Source organism: Mauremys reevesii, linkage group 1, assembly GCF_016161935.1.
Source record: "Mauremys reevesii isolate NIE-2019 linkage group 1, ASM1616193v1, whole genome shotgun sequence".
NCBI classification, from domain to species: Eukaryota; Metazoa; Chordata; order Testudines; family Geoemydidae; genus Mauremys; species Mauremys reevesii.
The window spans coordinates 253499770-253524018 of record NC_052623.1 but is presented as its reverse complement, the minus strand read 5'-3'; the positions used below and the strand labels follow the sequence as shown (position 1 = coordinate 253524018).

General features: G+C 49.0%; 1 long non-coding RNA gene across 1 annotated transcript in view; it reads right to left on the bottom strand.

Annotated features, from left to right (window-relative positions):
• LOC120409580 overlaps positions 1 to 22135 on the bottom strand; it is a 75635-nt gene extending 53500 nt beyond the window's left edge. The window contains exons 1-2 of the long non-coding RNA XR_005601357.1: positions 21814 to 22135; positions 18095 to 18242 (exon numbers count right to left, since the gene is read on the bottom strand). This is a non-coding gene — a long non-coding RNA (uncharacterized LOC120409580). The remainder of the gene's footprint in view (positions 1 to 18094; positions 18243 to 21813) is intronic.
• Between the last annotated feature and the right edge of the window lie 2114 nt (positions 22136 to 24249).

The following is a 24249-nucleotide window of genomic DNA, read 5'->3' as shown; positions in this document are numbered from 1 at the left end:
CTTCAAACAAGAGACACAAGATGGGTGATATAATATTGTTTATTGGACCAACTTTTGTTGGTGAAAGAGACAAGCTTTCAGGCTACACAGAGCTCATCTTCAGGTCGTCTTAGAACAAGGGCCTTTTTTAGATTGCCATCTGAACTGACCACCTTGGGTTGTGTTTCCCTTCACATCTAGCCTCTGACTCTTTTTTGGATAATGGGATGCACTTTGACTGGCAATGTCCTAAAGGTTATGTTTCGTTCCCTCTGGAGCTGGGGTGCCCAAAAGCTTTGATCCAAAGTGCCACATATCATCTAGCTCCATCAGATACTTTGTATAAAGAATGCAGTAGTATGAAAAGGGGAGATGGACTGTGAAAAGGGGAAGATGAGAAGCACTATGGAAAAAGGTGCAAAATAGCAGTGACAAAATTGTTCATTGTACTGTAGAAGAAAAAGATAAGGGTTGATTTTCAAAAGCATTCAATGTTGGCTTAACCCTGCTTCTGCTGAAATTAATGACAAAAACTACCTTTGATTTCGGTGGGAGCGGTTAGTGATTTCTGAGCAGTTCTGAAAATTGTACCCTTAAAATACACCTAACAATGTCCGTCTTTAAAACAAATTTATTTTATTTTATTTTTTACCATTGGAAATGAAGAAACAAATCCAGCATCGCCAACTCTTAATTTTTTTTCACAACACTAGCAAATTTGGGATATTTTTCCGTGTCTCAAGAAAACATCATGAAAGGCTGAATTTTTCCTTATTCAAAATGGCTACCATCTATTACTGTCAATGGGGCTGAAAGCAGCAAGATTGCAGGGAGATGGCAGCTGCCTGCATGTGAAAGTGAAACTGCCCTCAGTAAAGTTGACTGCTACCTCCTATTGTTTTCAATTAGATTGAAGCCCTGCCCACTGGCAAAATGGGTGCCCCACTATGGCTCAGGGGTACCACACTACAGTGCATAGCGTGTGGACTGTGAAGAGCAGTAGAGACACTGCAAAGTGAATGGGGAGTATGAGGAGAGCAGGCATGAGGGTGGGTCAGAAGGCTCTGTGGGAGATTCTTAGGGCTGTGTGGGAGACAGACCTGCCCTGCCACTGAGCCCTGCCCTCATGTATGGCCCTAGGGCAGTGAAGGGGGAAGTTAGGCAGCAGTTGCTGCTTGATCTGGGTCCCAGGACCCAGTAGCACAACTTCCCTTCTGATGCCTTGGAACGTCTCCTTTATTTGGTATCCAGGCAGAGAAGTCCCAGAGGAGGCTGGGGAAGTGGTGCTGCTGGGTCCAGGAAAGCGGAGAACCCCCTGGCCAGCAGGAGATAGGAGACGTGGGGAGTCAAGTCAGTAGTAGGGGAACTGCCATCCAGTTCCTATCGTAGGGATGAAGCGCGAGGGTACATGGAATTTCCATCTGAGCAGCCAGGGAGAGGAGTACATTTAAAGGTGGACTTTTCAACCTGAAATTCTCTCATACTGGCAGAAGAATAGAGGGGGAGTTAAAAAGCCAAATGACAGATTAAAAAACATGGTTTGACACTTAACTCATGATTTGCGAGGCCAGTCTCATGGTTTTTTGGGATCAGAGTTGTGATTTTTGATCTCTCGAGGCTGGCAAACCTGCAAACCCAGTGAAAGGTTGAACCTCCCAGTAGGGACCATTTCTGTGAAAATCCCCAACAAAACATTGTTTTTAATGTTCACTTCAACAGCAGGCCTGTGCTGTACCCACCACACCTGCAGGATCTCATGAGGCAAATTTCAGTAGAAGTGACAATATGTAATACTGTTTTCTTACTATATGTACATCTAAAACTAGACTGTGAGGGATCAAGGACTGCGAAAAGAGCAAAATGCAGCTGGAGCTGTTCTGATGCCATGTGTTCAGTGACCTTCCTCAAAAATGAGGGAGGAGAGAATAAGCAGTAGTTGGCAAAACTGTTCGCATCAAGAGCTTTTTGTTATGTTTTGAAGTAGGAGCATCGGTGCCATCTGTTCAAGGTCAGCTGCAACATTATCTTCCTTGTGGGAGACGTTAGCAATCCTCTCCAGTAACAGGACCAAGAATAAGCCTTTGCCATCTATGATAAGTATCCAGATCACAGATAGTGTAACACAACTCCCTAAACACAGCATATTTTTGTATGTAAAGCAGGGCTCAGCTCAGCCAGATGAAGTAGTGCAGATGACTTCTTTCCTCATACCACAGCCCATGCTGCCATCCAGACATGCCCAAAGCCCATCTATATTGTCGACAAAGTAGATGGAAAATTCTCTGTAAGGAACGCATTCTGGGAATAGCTAATGCAACAGACACTGGTTGTTTTCCAGCACTTTCAATAATTGTATTTGGTCAGACATGGCAATGAGAGAGGGAAAGCACTTTTTCTCCATCTGTTACCATCATAACGTAAAAACTTAGTGACTGAAGTGGAGACAACTTGACACTGTGTTTGCTTTTCTGCATCAGCACTCCTGCCTTCTCCCTTATCACTTCCTCAGTCAGTGACGAGCCTGGTTCATCTGAGCCAGTGATGAGAAGGGAATAGATATGTGCCCCAATCTGTCATTCAGTGGTGGTTCCACTAAGCCACTGATAAAGCTGATCAATGGCGGAAGAGAATAAACCTTCAGGAAGGTCTGGCACTCATTAGGTCTGACTATATTCTATGGCCCACCATTAAAGAATAGCGCCTCCACTTCAACAAAAAGGGGGAGAGGGAGGCTAGGCCCTCGCTTCTGCCGGAGTAGATGATGTGGTTATCACACTGACACAAGATTTTTCCCTTTCCAGCTCTATCCCTAATAATAAAGATCTGAAATGTATCCAGAAACTTTTGGCTTAAAACCCTCACAACAGCATTGTATTTGTCATGGTGGCCCTGAAGTCTCAAGTGAAATGTAAGCTATTCTTGCCACGAATCTCGAAATCTAGATGTTACTATGCTGATTTTCACATGCAGAGTGCTTTCTGTCAGAAAGTGTGAACATGTTTTTCACACTATTAAATGATGCCTCTGAGCACTCCAGAGTTGTCATGATGGTGAGATCCACCCTTCACCTAACTTCTCTATGCCACAATGGCCTGATAAGACTTGGATGAGTCATGTGTTCAGGGGTAGGAATAGAACCCAAAACTACTCTTCTTTTGCCTTAACTAGAAGACCTATTGTCCACTTCCCAGTTTGGACCCATCCTTCTCCCATGATCCATTCAGTCTGACAAGAATTCCAAGTTAATGTCAATGAATCTCTTAGCGTAATGGGAATGGTCTATACACCAAGATTCCTGGGTTAACATTATCAGGACTCCACCTAAATGAACATCTTGCAATGAGTAATATATATATATACCAGTTTCATTTACAAAATACAAATGAGAAAAATGTACTACAGATTCATTTCTGAAGTGTTTAAATAGCTGCTGCTGAGTAATTACTCTACAAATAAAAGGCTATAAATGGAAACTAATGAAATTTAGCAACAGAAGAGGAAAATTGCCAGTGATTTGTACCTCAGTTACAGAGCCATCCAGAGAATTTAAGGCAGACAACCCTACATTCATGCAGCATATTCGGTCTCAAATTCTCACGTACTCCCATAACCATCAGACCAAGTCTAAACTAATTCAAAGCAAGTCTCTGCTAAGCTATTACCCAGATGTTAGGTTGCATACTCTGCAGTCACTGCATTCTCCTTGTTTCTAAGAGCCCCAGACTGTCTCATAGAGGAACCCAGAGCTACCCTCTCATCGATAGAAATAGCCGCTTAAGTCTGGGATACAGCATGCTGATGGCCTGCTGTAGTGAAGCTTGCCCGCATGTTGTCTGTGCTGTCTGTTCTGAGGATAGAGGAATGTTTTTAGTGCTGTCAATCACGCTGTTTGTCACAGACATTGAGGCGAGGCGGGGGGTTTCAAAGGAGTCTATGGGCATTAGGTGTCCAACTCCCCTTAAAACCCTGCCCTAAATGTTCTCATACAAGCACAGTGGTCAACATGTCAGTTTTTCTTGAAATGCAAAAACTGACAGTCCCTGGATGATTCAACCAAATTCTATGAGCTATGACAGACTTTTACTTCACTTCGTAATGTACAAGGACTCTGAACTCTACAAGTCTAAAGGCTTCCTCCATTTGATGTGTGTGGCTGGGTGATGCATTACATATTGCACTCTCAAACTGTGCATTAAGTAGCTTATCCCAGCTTCCAACAACTTGTGGTGTCCGTGCTTACAATAAAGGGAGCTTAACAAAGTGATGTGAATTTATACACTTTTTTAAAAAAAAGTATCTCCATTCAGTTTCACAGGCAGGATACTGCTATAGTCATGAATAGAAGTGACTCCTTTAGTAGACGTACAGTTATTGGTTCATGTCCATTTCAAATGCACACAATTTGATCTTTGGGAAAGTCTGCTCTGGATGCAAACTTTGTGGCTTGAGCTCATTTCTGCTATTCCATGGTTGATACTACTTTATGTATTGGTATGTCCCTTATCCACGCCAGGATAAAAGGAATCTGGAAGTTACTGAATGTGTTTTGCATTCATGGTTCAGGTATTTGACAAATCAGAGATAAAAGATGGTCTTGTGAAGGCACTGAACTGGGACTCGAATGATCTAGATTCAGTTCATGAATCGGTTAAACTTCCTGTGTGCCCTTGGGCAAGCCACTTAGGCCAGATCCTCAGGTGCCTAAATCCCACTGAAATCAATAGGAGTTAGAGACTTTAATACTTTTAAGGATCTGGACCTTAATCTCTCTATTCCCCATCATAAAAGGGGGATGATAATTCTTCCTTTTCCCCACCCTGTGTGTGTCTTGTCTATTTATAGTGTAAGCTCTTCAAACCGAGAGCTGTCTCTGACTGTGCGTTTGTATAGACCCCTAGCACAATGGGGCCCCAATCTTGGTTGGGCTTCTAGGTGTGACAGTGATACAAATAAATTCTAAGAAGCCTAGAAGGTAGTTAATTTAGGTTAAGTTGCTCAGTGCTATGGTGATTAGCACCACGGACATGCCTAAAAGCAACACTCACCTGGCTGCTGCTTTTGACATCTGAGCAGTGGGTGAGCGTGACATCACATGGGCAACAAGATGGAGTAGGAAGAGAAAAAGGAGCCACCACTGGAGACTGTTTAGGTAACTCCCTGCTCCTTGGCTTTCTGATTGCTGGCCAAGGCTCTTCTAGGAGAGCAGGGGCTTTTTAAAGTCCAACCACAAGACTGTTGCCGCTGGGAGTGTGGAGACAGGCTGATAAGACCTGATGGGCCTGGAGCAGTTCCCCTCTTGGGATAGAGATGATAGGGAGGCAGGCAAGCCCTACCCACTGCCTTCCTCCCTGGTTGTTTGGCTGCTTTGCCAAGAATGATGTGGGCACCTCCCTTGCTGCATGCAACTGTTTTAGTTTGATCCTCTCTTCCCTTTGCCCCGAAATATCTGCCCAGCTATAAAGCAAAATCTGTCGTCAGTGTGCCAGACATACACTGTTCATTGTATGCTCCATGCAAAGCATAATTTCTTTACTAATGGTGCATCTTCTGTAATACTCAGAACACCCACAATATAACAAACTCTTTTCCTTGCAAGAAACTAAGATGTTCCATTTAAAATACACTGCAGCATCATCCCAAACTCTGATCATCCCACAATGAGAGTGAGTGCTGGTCTAGCAGAAGTGCTGTGGTCTCTGTAGCAAATCCCTGGGGTCCCACAGGACAGTCACATTTCGGATGTCCCTTCCCCTTTGTAGCCACTGAGGAATGTTCTCACCTGGATGAACTTTGCCGGCTTTGCAAGATTTGCAGCCTTTGAACTATCATTCCACATTGAAATACTTGTGTTGTGTTCTTCTAAATCGGACCATATAATATAAAACCAGCAGCTTGGAGTTAGAGTTGTGGTTATGGGTTTGCTTGAGATCCAGACATGCTACAGATGGGCTGTGGTTCCTGACTGTATAAATAGCACCAAGTTGGCAGAGGGCAGGTGTGGTTTATAGGACAATTTTTCCCTCTAAGTAAAATTATTTTTAAATGAATTTCATTTAACCAAGGGATTCTCTTTGCAAATACAGTGATTGCACTTAGACTATTTCTTTCCAGGTTTCAAGTTTTTAAAGGTGTGAGATATGTCTTGTATGTGATGGGAGCATGGTAGAAACTCTTAGATTGGTAGAATCTGTTTAAGTACATCCATTCGATGCACATTTATAGAAGAGAATGTCAGCATACTTGCAAATTAGTGTTAAACGCTGGCAGTGAGTGAGTTTGGGGTGAAAGGTGTGATAACAGCTCTATGCTCAGTTGTTTATTTTTAATTGGGTGCAAAATTGCAGAGATGGGTTTGCAATAGGTAAACCATGGATGGTCTCTACTATGATGTAAAGCCAAGAAGAAGGTGCAGGTACACTTTAGATCCCAGATGAGGGGTAGAATCCAGCACCTGTCCTACAAGCTGCAGGCACAGCCTAATCCATCCTGGAGGTGAAATCTTGGCTCCATTGAAGTCAATGGGAGTTTTGCCATTGATTGTAAATGTAAAAAGCAATGTAAAAAGAGCTATATGCACACACAGACATGTATAAATTAGCATGTTTGTTCTTCTCTTATCCAACCTGATTGGCAATCTCTCTTGTTGCATAGCTGATAGGATTATTGTTGCAGTCTGCAATGTGTTTACATTGATTAAGCCCATCCTACTCTTAGGGCACAAGAGTTTGCACCGCTTATAGCCCGTTTCAAGATGTACTTCCTGAGCACTATTCTGCATCCTCCTTTTCTGTTCTCTCCTCCCACTCAATGGGATATTACTGTGTGGTATTAGTTGACCGGTTAGATTCATGGCACTTAACCTATAAAAGGCCTGAGATTAATTTTCCTTCATTCCACCTGGAGAAAGAATTCAAGACTCATTTACTTAACTGTTTTTAAAGACCGCTTGGTAGCCATGTAATAGGGTGGTTGGAACTTACAAAATAAGGGTTAAAAGTGAAGTCTTCTAGATTCAAAGCATGGATTCTCAATTGGGGGGGTCATGACCACCCTGCCTTTCCAGTATGGTTAAATGAGAGGGAGGTCCTGGCTCGATGAGAAGGGGATCCCAGAAGGGTCCCAATAGAGAAAATATTGAGACCCTCCTTTTGTAGAGGGTGGGAATTCACACCCATCAGGGAAGGGGGTAGGAGTTAATTTGGGTGTGCTCTTCAACCCACCCCACAGTTGACAGTGAGCTGCAGGAAGCGCCCTTAGTGTTGCTAGTTAGCCACCAGGTGCTACAAGTTTCATTTGCATTTGGACTTTGGTCAAAAGAAGCTTTCATTTTACATTAAAGACTAAATCAGGTTGAGGTGGTGGAACTAGCTATTGCACTTACCCAACTTGTTATTAACCTGTTATCGTAAACTGAGAGACTCCTGGCTATAAAAATGAGGAGTCATATGTAGCACTTTCACATCTTTCCATCTTACCCTCTTTGCTGACGCAGTTCAGTGTTCTGATGACAGCTAATGCCTCTGTTCATTAGCAGGAAGGGTGTTGATGGATCTTCTGTTGTGGTCTTCTAATGGTAAAATAAAAAATACTCTTGACCCCTTTAGTTGCATCCCTAATACTTGTCTACATTCCACCAGAGAGCTAGGACTGTAGCTGGAACACTAGATGTAAAGCCAGACTTGGCTGTCAGGTGGAATCTGTTCTGAGAGCCTCTTGTAATGTCACACCATCTCTTGTACCAGAGTCACTGACCCTTGATGAAAAGGAGGTTTTGTTCACCTTCATAAGACAGGGCATTCAGACTGATGTGCATCTTCCTACTAAGAATGGGGCTTAGGAAGGTAGAATAGAGGGAAGCTGATGATGCTTCTGCCTATGGTAGTGGGATGGTCAGATCACTGAGCAGATATATTCATTGAAACTGTGTTGCCAGAAGTGCCTTTTGCATACAAGAAACAATAGCACCCTGGTTAGCAGTCCTAGAAGAATGTAGGTAAAGTACTTACGGCTCTCAGATTGATAGACACTAGCACCTCACCCACTAATATCCCCTCCTAAAGAGAGAGAGAGAGAAATCTCTTCTTAGGCTCTAGTTACTTCACCTGATAAGAGATCAGGCATTCCACATGGATGGCTTGGTCCTAATCAATTCTCCCACATAATTCCTATTTTGCTGGGTTTTCCCTCTAACAAATAGTTAACTTCCACGAATAAGGTATTTTCCTACAAGGGGTTGTAATATTTTCTCAGGGTTTTAGTTCCTTTAACAATTAGAAGCCTGACCAGGAAGTTCGTTGATAATGGTAGCTGGTCTGTTTGGGACCAGGCGCTCCCTGATGCCTCACTTGCCCTGTTTATTAAACTGGAATATTTCAATAACATATTGTGGTGTAAAGGTAAGCAGGTCAAAGCAATGTTGTGAAACAGAATTTCACATTACAAAGGGGAATAGGTATGTGAAGCATAGTGAAAGCAGGTGCTTCCTTAATTAAAGTGTTAACAAGCTGTGAAAGAACAAAGGTGCATCTAATTAAAAATGCATACCACGGCACAGACAGAGGTCAAGGGTAAACAAATGGCAGAGAACTAAGTATGGAGGCAATTTGAGTACAATGCAAGGGTGTTCAGCCCCAGGGATGTGGTACAAAAACAATCATTTTGCAAAAGTATGTTGCTCTCAGCGCCAATTGTGAAGAAATACAGAGGTAACAATGTATGCAGAACCATAAAGCTGTAGGATAAAGCTTTGATGATGTCAAAACTGAGTTCTTTCTTGGGCCTTTTACTAAGATTGATAAAGCCAGGTTCTGTAACAGGGTGCTGTGTGACAGGAAATAAATGAACAAAAGGTGAATTTTGAAATAGATACTGGAGCTGTGTGCAACAGAAAAACAGCCAGCATTTACAGCAATTAGTCATTGCCCAATGTTAACACTGAAATCTAAGCACGTTTCAGATAGCAGGCACAAAGCAAAGCCAGAAAGTGGAGCTACTTCCTCTCTCCATACTCGGATAGAGATTTTCCATAACTGGTGTGGGTTTAATTCTACCCTAAGTGCAGTAATATAGTTTGGTTTGCAGTGTTATAGTAGCCGTGTTGAGCCCAGGAGCATATTAGACAGTCAAGCTGGGTGAGTAATATCTTTTACTGGCCTCGTTTCTGTTGGTGAAAGAGAAGCTCTTCAGCTACACAGACCTGAAGAGCGCAGTGTTTCAGCCTTCATAACGTTTCATGAAAACAGATTACGGCCCATCTTAAAAGTTAATCACACTGATCATTTCTTCTCCGAGTCTCTCTCCCTATGAGTGCTCGACCATAGTGTGTGTGTGCAGCCCAATGCACTCTCAGCCAGAGATTGTAAATAGCAGTGTCTAATGCGCCGTGCCTCATGCTCCTAGGTGTGGGCACATAAGGAGGCATGACCCTGCCAGCACTCTGGTTCCTTCTCAAGCGCCTGTTGGCTCGAGCTGGAGCAACTGTGCTGTCCCTGCTTCTGAGCTGTCCTTACTTATTTACTCTTAGTTCTGTTAATTTTTTCTTCTCGGTAGCACCATTTTGTGTTTGGAGTAGTTCCCCCTCCAAATTTCTTGCCCCCCAAGTCTTTGTGGCCTACAGCACTTCCCTGGGTTATTACTACACTAGAAGTGCTACGTGGGCACAGCTGCAGCACAGCTGGTGAAGACACTATGCCAACAGGAAAGAGCTTTCCTGTCAGCATAATAAATCCACCTCTGAGAGTATATATCGACACTATGGGATTATTCCGATTTTACAGAAACCGATTTTTGGAAACATTGTATAAAGTCAAGTGCACGCAGCCACACTAAGCACATTAATTCGGCAGTGTGCGTCCATGTACCAAGGCTAGCGTCAACTTCCAGAGTGTTGCACTGTGGGTAGCTATCCCATAGTTCTTCTTTGAGTGATTGCTCCTATGCATTCCATGTAGATGTGCGCGCCGTGCGTGCACGGCTCCTCGGAACATTTTTACCCTAGCAACTCCGGTGGGCCGGCTGGGCGCCCCCTGGAGTGGCGCCACTATAGCGCTGGATATATACCCCAGCCAGCCCGTCCGCTTCTCAGTTGCTTCTTACCGCCCGTGACGGCCAGTTGGAACAGTGGAGTGCTCCGTTTACCTCCACAGCCCTAGTGTTCTCCGTTTGCTAAGTGTATATAGTTGGTTAAGTTAGTTAAGTTAGTTAAATAGTTTAGTTAGATATAGTGTAGTTCGGGAATTAGGGGGGTTCGCCCCTCTTCTTCCACAGCCGGTGCGGCTCATGCCCAAGGCACCGGGGTTCAAGCCCTGTTCGGCTTGCCAGCGGCACATGCCGATCGGGGACCCGCACGACTCCTGCCTGCGCTGCCTCGGGGAGTCCCATCGGCCAGACAAGTGCCCGATCTGTACGGCGTTTAAGCCATGGACTAGAAAAGAGCGGGACTCTCGGCTGAAGCAGCTCCTTATGGAGTCGGCGCTTCGCCCTGCCGCACCGACCCCGGCGGCGCCGAAGTCTTCCTCGGCGCGCAGCGCACCAGCAGGCTCGAGCCGGTCCGGTACCGAGACTGTTCGAGCTCCACAGCCGGCACCGGCATCCCGGCACCATTCCCTCTCTCCGGCGAGGAAACAGAAGACGGCACAGACGGCCTCTAAGCCTCCTGCACTGGGACCGCTCACCCAGCCACCTCCGGCACCGACTGTGGTGGTGCACAAGCCGTGCACGCTTCCGTCAACTCCGGCACCCCAAGAAAAGCCGTTGAGTCCGGTACCTCCCTGCTCCCCGGTGCCAACCGCGGTCGAGCTACCTCTCCCGTCAACGCCCGAGACCTTCTCGACGGCGAGAGAGCTCATCGAGCTCACAGAGGCATCGAGCCTCCGGCCCCCGGCACCGCCGGTGCGGGCTGTTCAGTCAGCAGGCAAGCCGGCTATGATGCGGCCCCCGTCCCCTGACAGACGGGATAGAAAGCGCTCCAGGTCTCGGTCCCGATCCCGGAGACGGTCGCCGTCACGCCAATCCCGGTCCCAGCACTGATCACCATCGCGGTACCGCTCCCCGTCTCGGCGCCAGTCGCAGTCCCGGTACCGCTCAGCATCGCGGTACCGGTCGCACTCCCGGAGACGCTCCCGGTCCCGGTCCCGGTCACCTGACCGCTGATACCGCAGGAGGTCCGGCTCCCGGTACCGTTCCCGGCACCGCGACTCCCGAAGCCGCTCCCGCCACCGTCGGTCGAGATCGCGGTCAAGCTCCCGGCACCGACACAATCGATGGTCCCGCTCTCGCTCCCGGCACCGTGACGACCGGCACCGATCCCCAGCACCGTCCAGGGACAGACTGGCGGCATCGACGGCGCAATCTCTGAGCGCCTCTGCCCCCCCATGGCCCTCTCGCCAGCCCTCGATCGCCTCTCAGGCGGGCAGCGGTGGAGATCTCTGGGCCGACCCCCAAGGCCAGGACCACGGACCACAGCAGTGGGGATTTTGGGCCCCCTGGGCCTACCACTAGGCTCAAGGGCTCCCCTTCCCCGCGGGCTCCGAATGCAGGATGCCGGAAGCCACGGTTAGCAGGCCTCCCCCATCACCACCGGGTGAGGCCCCACCGCCACCTGTTACGGCGGAGCATGCTGTGGCCGAAGCGGCTTCCCACCCCCTGGAAGACCCACCTCCAGAGGCCGTGGTCCAGGGTCTGTCCTCGTCTTCGTCGCCAAATGAGGCGGTGGCGGGGGCTTCTACGGCAGATCCCCCTCCAATTGACTTGCGGGCCCACCAGGACCTTCTTCGCCGGGTAGCGAAGGCTATTGACCTCCTCATGGCGGAGGTCGCTGAGGATGACGACCCGGTGACCAATGTGATTGGAGCTGAGGCCCCACTGCGGGTGGCCCTCCCATTCATCCGCACTATACAAAAGAACGCCACTACCATCTGGCAGTCACCGGCGTCCGTCCCTCCCACCACTCGCGGAGTCGAACGCAAGTACTCGGTTCCTCCCACCGGCTACGAGTACTTATATACGCACCCGACTCCGGACTCCCTCGTGGTGCAGTCCGTCAATGACCGGGAGAGACATGGGCAACCAGCTCCGGCGCCAAAATCTAAAGACGCTTGGCGCATGGATCTGTTGGGCCGGAAGGTCTATTCGGCAGGGGTCAACCAGATTGCCAAACAGATGGCTCTCCTCGCTCGCTACACCTTTGATATTTTGGTGTCCCTGTCTACGTTTTCGGAGCTGATCCCAACAGCCTCCTGACAGGAGTTCTCGGCCCTCCTTGAGGAGGGCAGGACAGCCTCCCGGTCCTCCATCCAGGCCGCTCTGGACTCGGCGGACTCAGGAGCCAGAACTCTGGCCTCAGGAGTGACCATGAGGCACATCTCCTGGCTGCAGTCCTCCACCTTGCCGCCCGAGGTGCAGTACACCCTGCAAGACCTCCCCTTCGACACTCAGGGTCTCTTTTTGGAGAAAACGGACTCCAGGATTCAGACCCTGAAAGATGGTCAAATCGCCATTCGCACCTTGGGTATGCACACACCGGCTACCCAGCGGAGGTCGTTCCGGCAGCAGTCCTACCGGCCCTTTACTCAGGCCAGGTTGCGGCCGTATAATAGTCGAAGAGGCAGTCTAAACCGCCGTAGACCGTCGGGCAACAGGCGCAACCAGGCCCAGGCGCCTTCCAAGGCCCCTCAAGGGCCCAAGCAGGCATTTTGATGGGACGCCCGAGGGCGGCCCATCAGTCTCTTTACCGGATCCTTCCCCCTCATTTTGCAACCGCCTTTCCCACTTCCTCCCGGCGTGGTCCCAAATAACAACGAACAACTGGGTACTTCGTACAATCCAGTATGGTTACTGCCTTCAGTTTGTTTCGCCCCCTCCTTCCCACCCACCTTCCCCGTCCCTCTTCACGGACCCCTCTCACGAGCAATTCCTCTTGCAAGAGGTCGAGACTCTGTTGAGCTTGGGTGCCATAGAGGAGGTGCCGCACGACATGAGGGCAGGGGATTTTATTCCCGATATTTTCTCATCCCCAAGGCGAAGGGAGGTCTACGACCTATACTAGACCTCCGGGAGCTCAACAGCTACCTGCTCAAGCTCAAATTTCGCATGGTCACCCTGGGGACCATCATTCCCTCCCTGGATCCGGGAGACTGGTTTGCCGCCCTTGATATGAAGGACGCGTACTTCCATATCACGATTTACCCTCCCCATCGACGCTACCTGCACTTCGTGGTCAACACCATGCACTACCAGTTTGCAGTGCTACCCTTCGGCCTTTCCACCGCGCCGAGGGTCTTTACCAAGTGCATGGCAGTGGTTGCCGCAGCCCTCTGCCATCGTCGCATACACGTCTACCCGTATCTCGACGACTGGCTGATTCGCGGGCCATCCTGACAGCTGGTAGCAGATCAAATGGCCGAGATACTGACCCTGTTTCGCTTCCTGGGCCTTCTCATCAATGCCGAGAAGTCCACTTTAACTCCATCACAACGAGTGGAGTTCATCGGAGCAGTCCTAGACTCCGGTTTGGCCAGGGCCTGCCTCCCTCGACCTCGGCACCAGACGATGGTCTCCATCATCCGGGACCTGCACACCTTTCCCACGACAACGGTTCGGTCCTGCCTACGCCTCCTGGGCCACATGGTGTCCTGCACGTTCGTGACCGCGTACGCGAGGCTGCGCCTTCGCCCATTTCAATCTTGGCTGGCGTCGGTGTACCGTCCGCACCGCGACCCTCTGGACATGGTAGTCACGGTCACAAAGCCAATCCTCGGTTCGCTCAGCTGGTGGCTGGACCCAGAGGTCGTGTGTGCAGGAGTCCCGTTCTGCCCTCCTTGCCCATCCGTCACCCTGACCACGGATGCCTCGGCATTGGGATGGGGGGCTCACCTGGGCGATCTCCACACCCAGGGCCTCTGGTCGCCCCAGGAGCTCTCCCTCCACATCAACGTCCGGGAGCTGCGAGCGATCCGCTTGGCGTGTCACATCTTCCGCGCCCATCTGCAAGGGCGCTGTGTGGCGGTGTTCACAGACAACACGACGGCGATGTTCTATGTGAACAAGCAGGGCGGAGCCCGCTCCTCCCTACTTTGCACGGAGGCGCTGTGCCTGTGGGACTTCTGTGTAACCCACTCGATTCACCTGTCAGCGTCCTTTCTTCCAGGAGTGCAGAACACGCTAGCGGACCATCTCAGCAGGTCATTCATCTCCCACGAGTGGTCCCTTCGTCCGGATGTGGTGCTCACAATTTTCCAAAGGTGGGGTTTTCCCCAGATCGACCTGTTTGCCTTCAAGGAGAACAGGAAGTGCCACCGGTTTTGTTCCTACCAAGGTCGCTCCCCGGGCTCCCTGTCGGACGCATTCCTCTGCTCCTGGACGGATCACCTCCTCTACGCCTTCCCTCCGTTCCCGCTCATACATGGGGTGCTACTCAAGCTTCGGAGGGACAGGGCCCGCCTAATACTCGTCGCTCCGGCCTGGCCGAGGCAGCACTGGTACACCCTGCTGCTCGAGCTCTCCGTTCGGGATCCCATTCCCCTTCCGTTATGGCCGGATCTCATCACGCAGGGCTTCGGCAGACTCCGCCACCCGGACCTACAGTCCCTCCATCTTACAGCTTGGTACCTACGTGGTTAACTAACGCGGAGCGGGACTGTTCAGCAACAGTGCAGCAAGTCCTGCTTGAAAGCAGAAAGCCTTCCACTCGCTTCACCTACCTCGCGAAATGGAAGCGTTTCGCGCTCTGATGCGATCAGCGCGGCCTTAATCCCTTCCTAGTCCCTATCCCTACAATCCTGGACTACCTCTGGTACCTTAAGGAACAAGGACTCGCAATCTCCTCCTTGAAGGTACACCTGGCAGCCGTGTCCGCCTTTCGTCCATCCATGGGAGGCCGGTCCATCTTTTCCAACCAGATGGTTTCCCGCTTCCTTAAGGGCCTGGACCGCTTGTACCCGCCGATACGATGTCCTACCCCGGCCTGGGATTTAAACCTCGTTCTGGCCAAGCTTATGGGAGCACCCTTCGAGCCCCTGGCCACGTGCTCCCTGCTCTATCTCTCCTGGAAGACGGCTTTTCTCGTCGCTATAACGTCGGCAAGACGAGTTTCCGAGCTCCGTGCCCTAACGGTGGGTCCACCATATACTGTCTTCCATGCAGACAAGGTGCAGCTTCGACCACACCCAGCCTTCCTCCCTAAGGTGGTGTCGGCCTTCCACCTCAACCAGGAAATCTTCCTTCCGGTCTTCTTCCTGAAGCCGCACGCCTCACCTCGTGAGCAACAGCTTCACACCCTGGACGTCCGCAGGGCCCTCGCTTTTTATATCGACCGGACGAAGCCCTTCCGGCGTTCGCCCCAGCTGTTTGTAGTGGTTGCTGATCGCATGAAAGGCGAGCCGGTCTCCTCTCAGCGGATTTCCGCCTGGGTGACGGCATGTATCCGGACATGCTACGAGCTTGCTCGCGTGCCAGCATCCCGCCTCACCGCTCACTCTACGAGAGTGCAAGCCTCATCTGCCGCCTTCCTCGTCCATGTTCCCATCCAGGACATCTGTAGAGCGGCCACCTGGTCTTCTGTCCACACCTTCGCTTCCCACTACGCATTGGTGCAGCAATCCAGAGACGATGCAGCCTTCGGCTCAGCAGTCTTACACTCTGCCACGTCTCACTCCAACCCCACTGCCTAGGTAAGGCTTGGGAATCACCTACATGGAATGCATAGGAGCAATCACTCGAAGAAAAGACGGTTACTCACCGTAGTAACTGTTGTTCTTCGAGATGTGTTGCTCCTATCCATTCCAGACCCGCCCTCCTTCCCCACTGTCGGAGTAGCTGGCAAGAAGGAACTGAGGAGCGGACGGGCCGGCTGGGGTATATATCCAGCGCTATAGCGGCGCCACTCCAGGGGGCGCCCAGCCGGCCCGCCGGAGTTGCTAGGGTAAAAATGTTCCGAGGCGCCATGCACGTGCGGCGCGCACACCTACATGGAATGGATAGGAGCAACACATCTCGGAGAACAACAGTTACAACGGTGAGTAACCGTCTTTTCCCACAGTTTCCCCCCACCCATTGGAATTCTGGGTTGAGATCCCAGTGCCTGATGGGGCCAAAAATTTGTTGCAGGTGGTTATGGGTAAATGTCATCAGTCAATTCTCCCTCCGTGAAAGCAACGGCAGACAATCATTTCACACCCTTTTCCCTGGATTTCCTGGGCAGACGCCATAGCACAGCAACCATGGAGCCCGTTCAGCCTTTTTTCACTGTCACTGTATGTGTACTGGATGTTGCTAACAGACGCAGTACTGCAGCGTTACACAGCAGCATCCCCTTGCCTTTGCAAGTTAGCAAAGACGGTTACCAGCCCTACTGTACTGTCTGCTGCTTTGCAAGTTGACAATGACAGTTGCCAGTCATACTGTACCATCTGCTGCTGTCATGGGTGCTCCTGGCCGGCCTCGGTGAGGTCGGTCGGGGGCGCATGGACAAAAATGGGAATGATTCCCCAGGTCATTCTCTTCTTTAAGTTTTGTCTAATGGAGAGTCAGTCCTGCCTAGAATATCTGGTACGCTTGTCTCAGCTCCTTTTCTCAGCTCCTTAGTTTCACGCAGCACTGTGTTGAGTCCTTGTTGTGGCCTCTGTCCCTCATGGCCTTGGAGCTTTTTTCAAATGTTTTGGCATTTCATCTATTGAAACAGAGTTCTGATAGAACAGATTCATCTCCCCATACAGAGATCAGATTCAGTAACTCCCATACGGTCAATGCTGGAGCTCTTTTTTGATTCTAGGACTGCATTGTCCCCTGTGCTGATCAGCTCTCCACGCTGGGCAAATAGGAAATGAAATTCAAAAGTTCCCGGGGCTTTTCCTGTCTACCTGGCCAGTGCATCCGAGTTCAAATTGCTGTCCAGAGTGGTCACAATGGTGCACTGTGGGATAGCTCCCGGAGGCCAGTACCGTCGAATTGCAGCCACACTAACCCTACTTCGAAATGGCAATACCGATTTGAGTGCTACTCCCCTCATCGGGGAGGAGTACAGATATGGATATTAAGAGCCCTTTATATCGAAATAAAGGGCTTTGTTGTGTGGACGGGTGCAGGGTTAATTCGGTTTAACCGTGCTAAATTTGAGAGAAACTCGTAGTGTAGACCAGGCCAGAGAGACAGTAGCTATGTTGGCAGGAGAAGCTCTCACATGGACATAGGGCTGTTCAGGTCAGTATAACATAAACTCATGCAGGAGGGTGGTTTATTCACACCTCTGACCAATGTACGGTATACTGAAGTAAGTGGTAGTGTAGACCTGGCCTAAGACTCCACGGTTTAAGCCTGTCAGGCCTGCCCACAGTAGCAACAGGCATGCCCAGCTGTCTGAGGCTCTCATGTCCCATCCAAGTGCAAGGGTTTAAGGGCAGGTCCCACAGGCATAGAGAGGATAGACTGAAACACCTTCTGATGGAAGACTCCTTAACTCATTGGGGTCCAATTCCCTCTCTTTACCTCCGTCTCAACCTCTCAGGCTGCACCAGTGACTTCCAGAGCTGGTTCCAGGGCTGAGGCCCTCAGAAAGAAGAAAGCTCCCCAAGTCTGCTGTGATGGGTTGGATCACAGAAAACCCCTTGCGAACTGCCAACTGATGTGCTGAGACTACCTCTGAGCTGTTTCCCCTGCCAGCTTGGGACTTCAGAACACTGTCTGGTTTGAGCCAGACACACTTGCCGGCTGCAAACCCAGACCCAGGTCTGAACCATGTCCCCACAAACTACAGGCTTAACTGAAAGCAGCTTAAGAAGTGTTCCTGTCTCTAATACTCAGATGCCCAGCTCTCAATGGGGTCCAAACCCCAAATAAATCCATTTTACCCTGTATAAATCTTATACAGGATAAACTCATAAATTGTTCACCTTCTATAACACTGATAGAGAGATATGCACAGCTGTTTGCCCACCCAGGTATGAATACATACTCTGGGTTAATTAATAAGTAAAAAGTGATTTTATTAAATACAGAAAGTAGGATTTAAGTGGTTCCAAGTAATAACAGACAGAACAAAGTGAATTACTGAGCAAAATAAAATAAAACATGCAAGCCTATGCCTAATACAGTAAGAAAGTGATGACAGATGAAACCTCACCCTCAGCGATGTTCCAGTAAGTTTCTTTTACAGACTAGCCTCCTTCTAGTCTGGATCCAGCAATCACTTATACCCCCGTGGTTCCTGTCCTTTGTTCCAGCTTCTTTCAAGTATCCTTTGGCAGTGGAGAGGCTATCTCTTGAGCCAGCTGAAGACAAAATGGAGGTTTTATAGACTTTCTCTTGTGGGTAGACACCCCTCCCTCCCACTGTGTAGAATCCCAGCTACAAGATGGAGTTCTGGAGTGTCATGGGCAAGTCACATGTCCATGCATGACTCAGAACTTACAGGTAGCAGCCATTGTTCACATGGTACCTTGAACATCCTCAGGTAGACCTCTCCCGCCGACATAGCACTGGTGTGTACAGTACTTAGGACACTGTAACTTGCGTGGCTCGGGGCGGGGGGATCATTTTCACACTGCTGAGCAACATAAGTTACATCGATTTAAGCAGTAGTGTAGGGCAGCCCCAAGAGGCACCTTCCTCAGTACCATCTGACACCTCTAAGCACAGAGAAGGGCAGTTGTATACACATCCTCTCAGAGCTGCAGAGACCATTCACACTGATCCCTGGCTCCCTCCCCACTCTCCTCCGCACATAAATACTCTAAGCACAGAGACGTCATCTTGTCAGCCTCTTTGCTACCACATGCGTCTCCAGCCCTGCAACCATCACCGTTCTGGGCCTCGGTACTACCTCAGGCTTCTACCATTCGCTACCATAGCACTCCAGATTTCTTTACCCCAAAGATCTCCTTATCTCAGAGAAACTGGGGTCCCGTCTCTTAAGGGGAATTGTGAGAACTTATTCCCTGGTCCAACTCACTAGTTGGTGACTGAACCCTTACTCAAAAGAACAGGACTTGGTCTGCCACCTCTGGTACCACACTGGTACTGATGCCCCAAGCTTCCCTGCAACTTGGGGGAAGAGTCTCAGAACTGTACCATCCCACACCTCTAGGGACGTACCTTAAGGAGGACTTTTGCAGAGTCCAGCAGATGGCCCAGGAAGATTCCTGGGCACAAATACCCTGGGGACTGTGACAGAGTGCTGGGAACCAACAGTTGAGCCAGCCCACTAATTCCTTAAACATCTGTTAGTTCCCCCAGGGTGGACCTGATGGGGCCAGATTAGTGGATTAGAATGAGTTGGGGGAAGATTAACGAGCAAATTGGCCCATTAACACAGAATGTATAAGAAAGCATGGGAAGGAAGGGGCGGGGAGGCTAGCAGGGCCAGAACCAGGAAGTCTCTGAGTAGAGAGATCACTTCCCTATCCTCTCCTTGGCACAGAGTTCTCACCCTACTCGCTTAAGGACTTGAGGGCAACACTACAGTTGCTGGAAATATATGTCCCAGCAACTGTCAAACAACACAGTGTTCTCAACGCTTACAGTACCACCTGCAATAGATCTACACTAGATCTATGATGCTCCCTAGAAGGATGGCCAGACCCCAGGAAAGGGGCCCAATTTCCTCCAAAACCTCTCAACCTGCTCCCTCTCTAGTGAACACTTTGACAACCTGGTTGAGGGCCTCAAACAACCTCTTCCTCCAGATATTCTGCTGCACAATTCCAACATCTACCCTCCATTTGGAGACCACCTATCCCACTTGCTATTTGCCTGGGAGCTTATCTCCACAGACAAGTGGATCACTGGGAGGTGCTCACTATGGGGATACTCCATTCATTTCTGTTCTATCTCCCCACACGCCCTCTTCACGGATTCTTCTCATGAAGATCTCATAAAGCAAGAAGTCCAATTTCTCATGCTCATGCGGTCAATTGAGCTGGTTCCTCCAAATTTGTTGGAAGAGGGATATTTCCACATATTTCCTGGTACCCAAATGATATGGCGGGAGGAGGACTATATTACATCTCAGGAACCTGAGCACCTACATTCTATTGCAGTACTTCAGGATGGTGATGTTAGCTACCATAATCCCATCCCTGGCTCTATGGGGCTGGTTTGTTACCCAATTGTCCAAGATTCATCCCTCCCACAAGTATTTTCTACTTTTTGTCATAGGCTTAGAACATTACCAATACCATGTCCTCCCATTTGGGCTATCCATGCCCCCTAGCATCTTTATGAAGTCCTCTCAGCAGTAGAGGCTCACCTGCATCAGGGGGCCAGCACAGTCTTTCCATATCTGGATGATTGGCTGCTCAGGGGCTTCTCCACTCAAGAGGCCCAGATAGCAACAATCAAGGCCCTAGCCTGATTTCAGTCTCTGGACCTTGGTCAAATTGAGGGAATGGCTATCCTGATAATGCCCTGGTGGCTAAGACAAGTGTGAGACTCAGATCTGTTTCATCTCTCTGTGGCAATACCTCTGCCTTCCTGAGGGGTCTCTCCTATCACCCTGAACCACCCCCAACTCTTTTCTCTGAACCTGAAGTCAGGGTTCCTCAGTGGTTCATGGGCATAGAGGTGAACTGCTCGGCTAATGTTCAGTCCGTCCTTTTGTGTAGCAGGAAACCTACTACTTGTCAGACTTACCTGTAAAAGTGGAAATGCTTCCATTCTTGGTTTTCTCACCTCTCTTTGCAAGCCTCAAAAACTCCATGCTCAAGGAGCACAGATTATTTGTTACATCTAAAGGCACAAGGTCTGTCAATGAGCTCAGTTAGAGTACACCTGGCTGCCATTACAACCTTCCATTTGCCTGCCATAAGAGCTTCAGTCTTTGCCCATCCAACCACAGCCAGATTCCTTAATGGTTTATACAGTGTACTGTCTCTTGTCCAGAACCCCACACCTCCATGGCACCTCATTCTGGTCCTCAATGCCTTGAGAATACACATGCACCAGGGTCTCCCTCTCACCACAGGAAGGACAGTTGTTGGGGGACTCCAGGAACTACTTCAATAACGCACCCATTCCCACAGCTCCATATATATAGCATAGCATGATTGCATCTACATAGACCGTCGAGTCAAACATGTTTGTGTTTTAATCATTCCATGGCTGAGAGAAGGGCATTGGCAAGTCCATAAGGAAGCCAGTGGGTACAGCCTGAGTTTGTAGCCAATGTCTTCTAACTGGCCACAGCTGAAAAGAGTGGAATCATGAAGGCCCCACTAATAGTCATTAGCAGAACATGTGATCACTCCACATCTGAAGTGATTGCATTTTACCCAAAGATGGCATGGACAGCAAAAACCAGGGGCTGAACTTTTGGATCTGTCACAAGATGAGCATTAGCTATGTCCAAAACTTGTTCTTGTCACCTAGTACTCCACCTGGAGATGATATTAAGGTTCCTTAGGGGAAACTGTCCAAACAAGATGCCTTGAGCTGAGCCAGTGGCTCAGTGGATTAAACACATCTTTCAACAGGGGTGGATGTGGCATATCTTGCACCTGAAGGAGCATATTCTGCAAGAATGTGATACAGAGACCCATTGGTGGTTCACTACTCTTGTCAGGCCTGACACACTCACTACCCCTAACACACTGTTGTCATGACATATACCCCAAAAGTGGCATGTAATATATCATTGGAAAACTAATAACTCACTGCTCATTAATATTATGTGGTATATGTACAGGGTGTGCACAAAGCATTTATAAATATGCACTGAAATTATGTTCTTAAATTATGTCCAGGCAGGACATAAGATACTGCACCCTAGACACAGGAATGTGGTTCCATCTGCTTGAAGGTGCCTCCAAGGTAAATTGAAAGACATTGGGGTTCACTGTTTTTTACCTGCTAGGCAAGCTTTGGTCTGGCAGAGTCCTGAAGGGTTTTCTGGCAAGGCAGACAGGCTGGTGCTTCAGGAAGTTGTCACACAGCTTAGCAATAGCACACCTTTCACTTGCTGACGCTGAGACAGGCAGCACAGTAACTCTCAGTTCTGGGAACCCCAGAGGACTGTCACACTGGCAGACAGTTCTGGGGAAATTCAAGTCTGGGAGCATGTCACTCTGCAAAATGTAACTGGGCAGCAGGGTGTGACCTACCTGCTTGAATGCAGGCTGGCAGTGTCAGGGCTGTTAGCCATTACAGTATAGCATTGAAGGCACCAGAGTTGCAGGGCAGGGGGTAATACGGCCCCTTACTGGCCTGGGTTGAACCCAAAGAATCCCAAAGGTGATTTGTCATCTGATGTCATAAGGGGCAATGTTGGCTAGGACCAGCAGCCAGGCCAGATTGGTCAGTCTCATTATACCCATGGTTCATTCTGCTGAGTGTTACTAGGCCTTTGTGAGAAAAGTGTAGCCACTCTGAGGAGCAATACTCTGGTTCAGAATAGCGCAAGGCAAGCCCACAAGTTTCTTAGTGTCTGAGCATTGGCTTCCCAGGTAGAACCAGCTAGTTTGCTGATCAGGTAGTTTCTTATCTTTATTTTCAGCAAGGTCTTGGTAAGGTGTTCTTTGAAAGTCAAGGTACACCTAGATACAAGGCTTTGGGTCATGGTCCAGCCTGTGTCCAGTCAGGAAGACATCAGTATAGTTAGATGTGGTATAGATATAAGCAGCTTGAAACTGTCTTTTTTATACTAGGTTTAAGTCTCCATCTTGTACAATAGTGGGTCACCTCTTTCATGTCAGAATTCAGGACTTTGAAATCCTGGTCCTATACTGCTGGACAGATGTCATCCATGAAGGTAAGACACCTGGCAGTGGTGAAGAGGTTAAAAAGTGTAAATGCTAGCACTGAGCCCTGAGGTAAACTGTTGTTTTGGGACCTCCGGGAGCTGGACTTTTGTCCAAGTGAAACTTGGAACCAGCAGCCTCTCAGGAACAGTTCTGCAGCCATGACAACCCACTTTGGTAGGACCAATGAGTCTGTGCAATAGGCCTGTATGCCAGATCATGTCATAGGCAGCAGCAAGATGTAGGAATTCTGCGCCTGTCTTCTTCCAGGTCTGGAAGTTATTCTCGATGTGAGTGGTGAGGGCTAGCATTTCATCACAGGTACTGTGGTCTGGTCTGAAACCTGCATGATCTATACTCAGGCTATCATCAATGGTGAGCGCAATTCTTTGCAGGATAAGCCTTTCAAATAATTTGTACATGCAGTTTAGCAAAGAGATGAGGCAGTAACTTGTTGTAAGTTGAAGGTCTTTTTTGGGTTTTGGCAAGTCTTTTACTTCTTCTCTGTTCCAGATCTTAGGTATTTTACTCTCCAGGATGACTCCAGACAGAAAGATAGCTAGCCATTCTCTGCTAGTTTTTCTCAGGTTCTTCAGGAATTCAGGAGAGATGTTACTGAGCCCACAGGCTTTACCTATTTTCACCCTTTCTAGTTCATCTGTGGAAAAAGGCTGGAAGTCTTCTTCCATTTCAGATTTGCACTGTTTGCAGAACTCCATGCGGGAGCTGCCAACTTATGTGCCTGGTGGGAAGTGAAACCAAAGTCAAATAAAGGCTGGCCCACCAGAAACCCGCAACCTCCACAAATGGTAGACAGTCATGGCAGTTAGCGTAAGGGTGGGACATGAGAGTGTGGCAGTGAATGGTATGGAGCCCGAGTGTGTACAGCTGTTCTTGAGGGGTGGCTCACAGGCAGACTGGTTGGATCTTACAAAGCTGGCTCAGATGCTGTTTTGGAAATAGGTGTGTGTGTGTGTGTGTGTGTGTTGGGGTTACTGATGGGCCCATCATCAGGAGACACAGGCAGGTGTGGAAATGCTATTCACGGGGAAGTGTCAGAGGTAGAGGATAGGGTGGCCTTCACCTCCTGGAGCACACAGTAGTTTGTGCCAAGGGATCATGTTGCAGTGATTCAGCTGCCAGGATCAAGGGAGACTGGGCTATGTTTAAGGCACAACACTTGGATGGAGAGTTTCTGAAGGAAATATGGGCGAGTTCAGGGTAAAGGGGAATGGAAGTATTAGCAATTTTTCTAAGTGCTCCAGACATTAAAAAAGTGACAGTCCTCTTCAGGAACTACTGGGTTCCCTATGACCTGACTGGAGGATGGCTGAGGAACCATACAATTATTCTATCAAAGGGGTAAAGAACTATAGTCAGTTGGGAATCTGGATTGGGGGATACATTTTCCTGGTCAAATTGAGAAGAAGTGTGGTGCACAACAGCCTGGGATATTTGCCCGGTACAGTGGATCTGGCTGGGGATAGGGCTATCTTAGCTATGTGGGTCAGCCACAGGCCTGCTATAGGAACTGCCAGAGGGTACA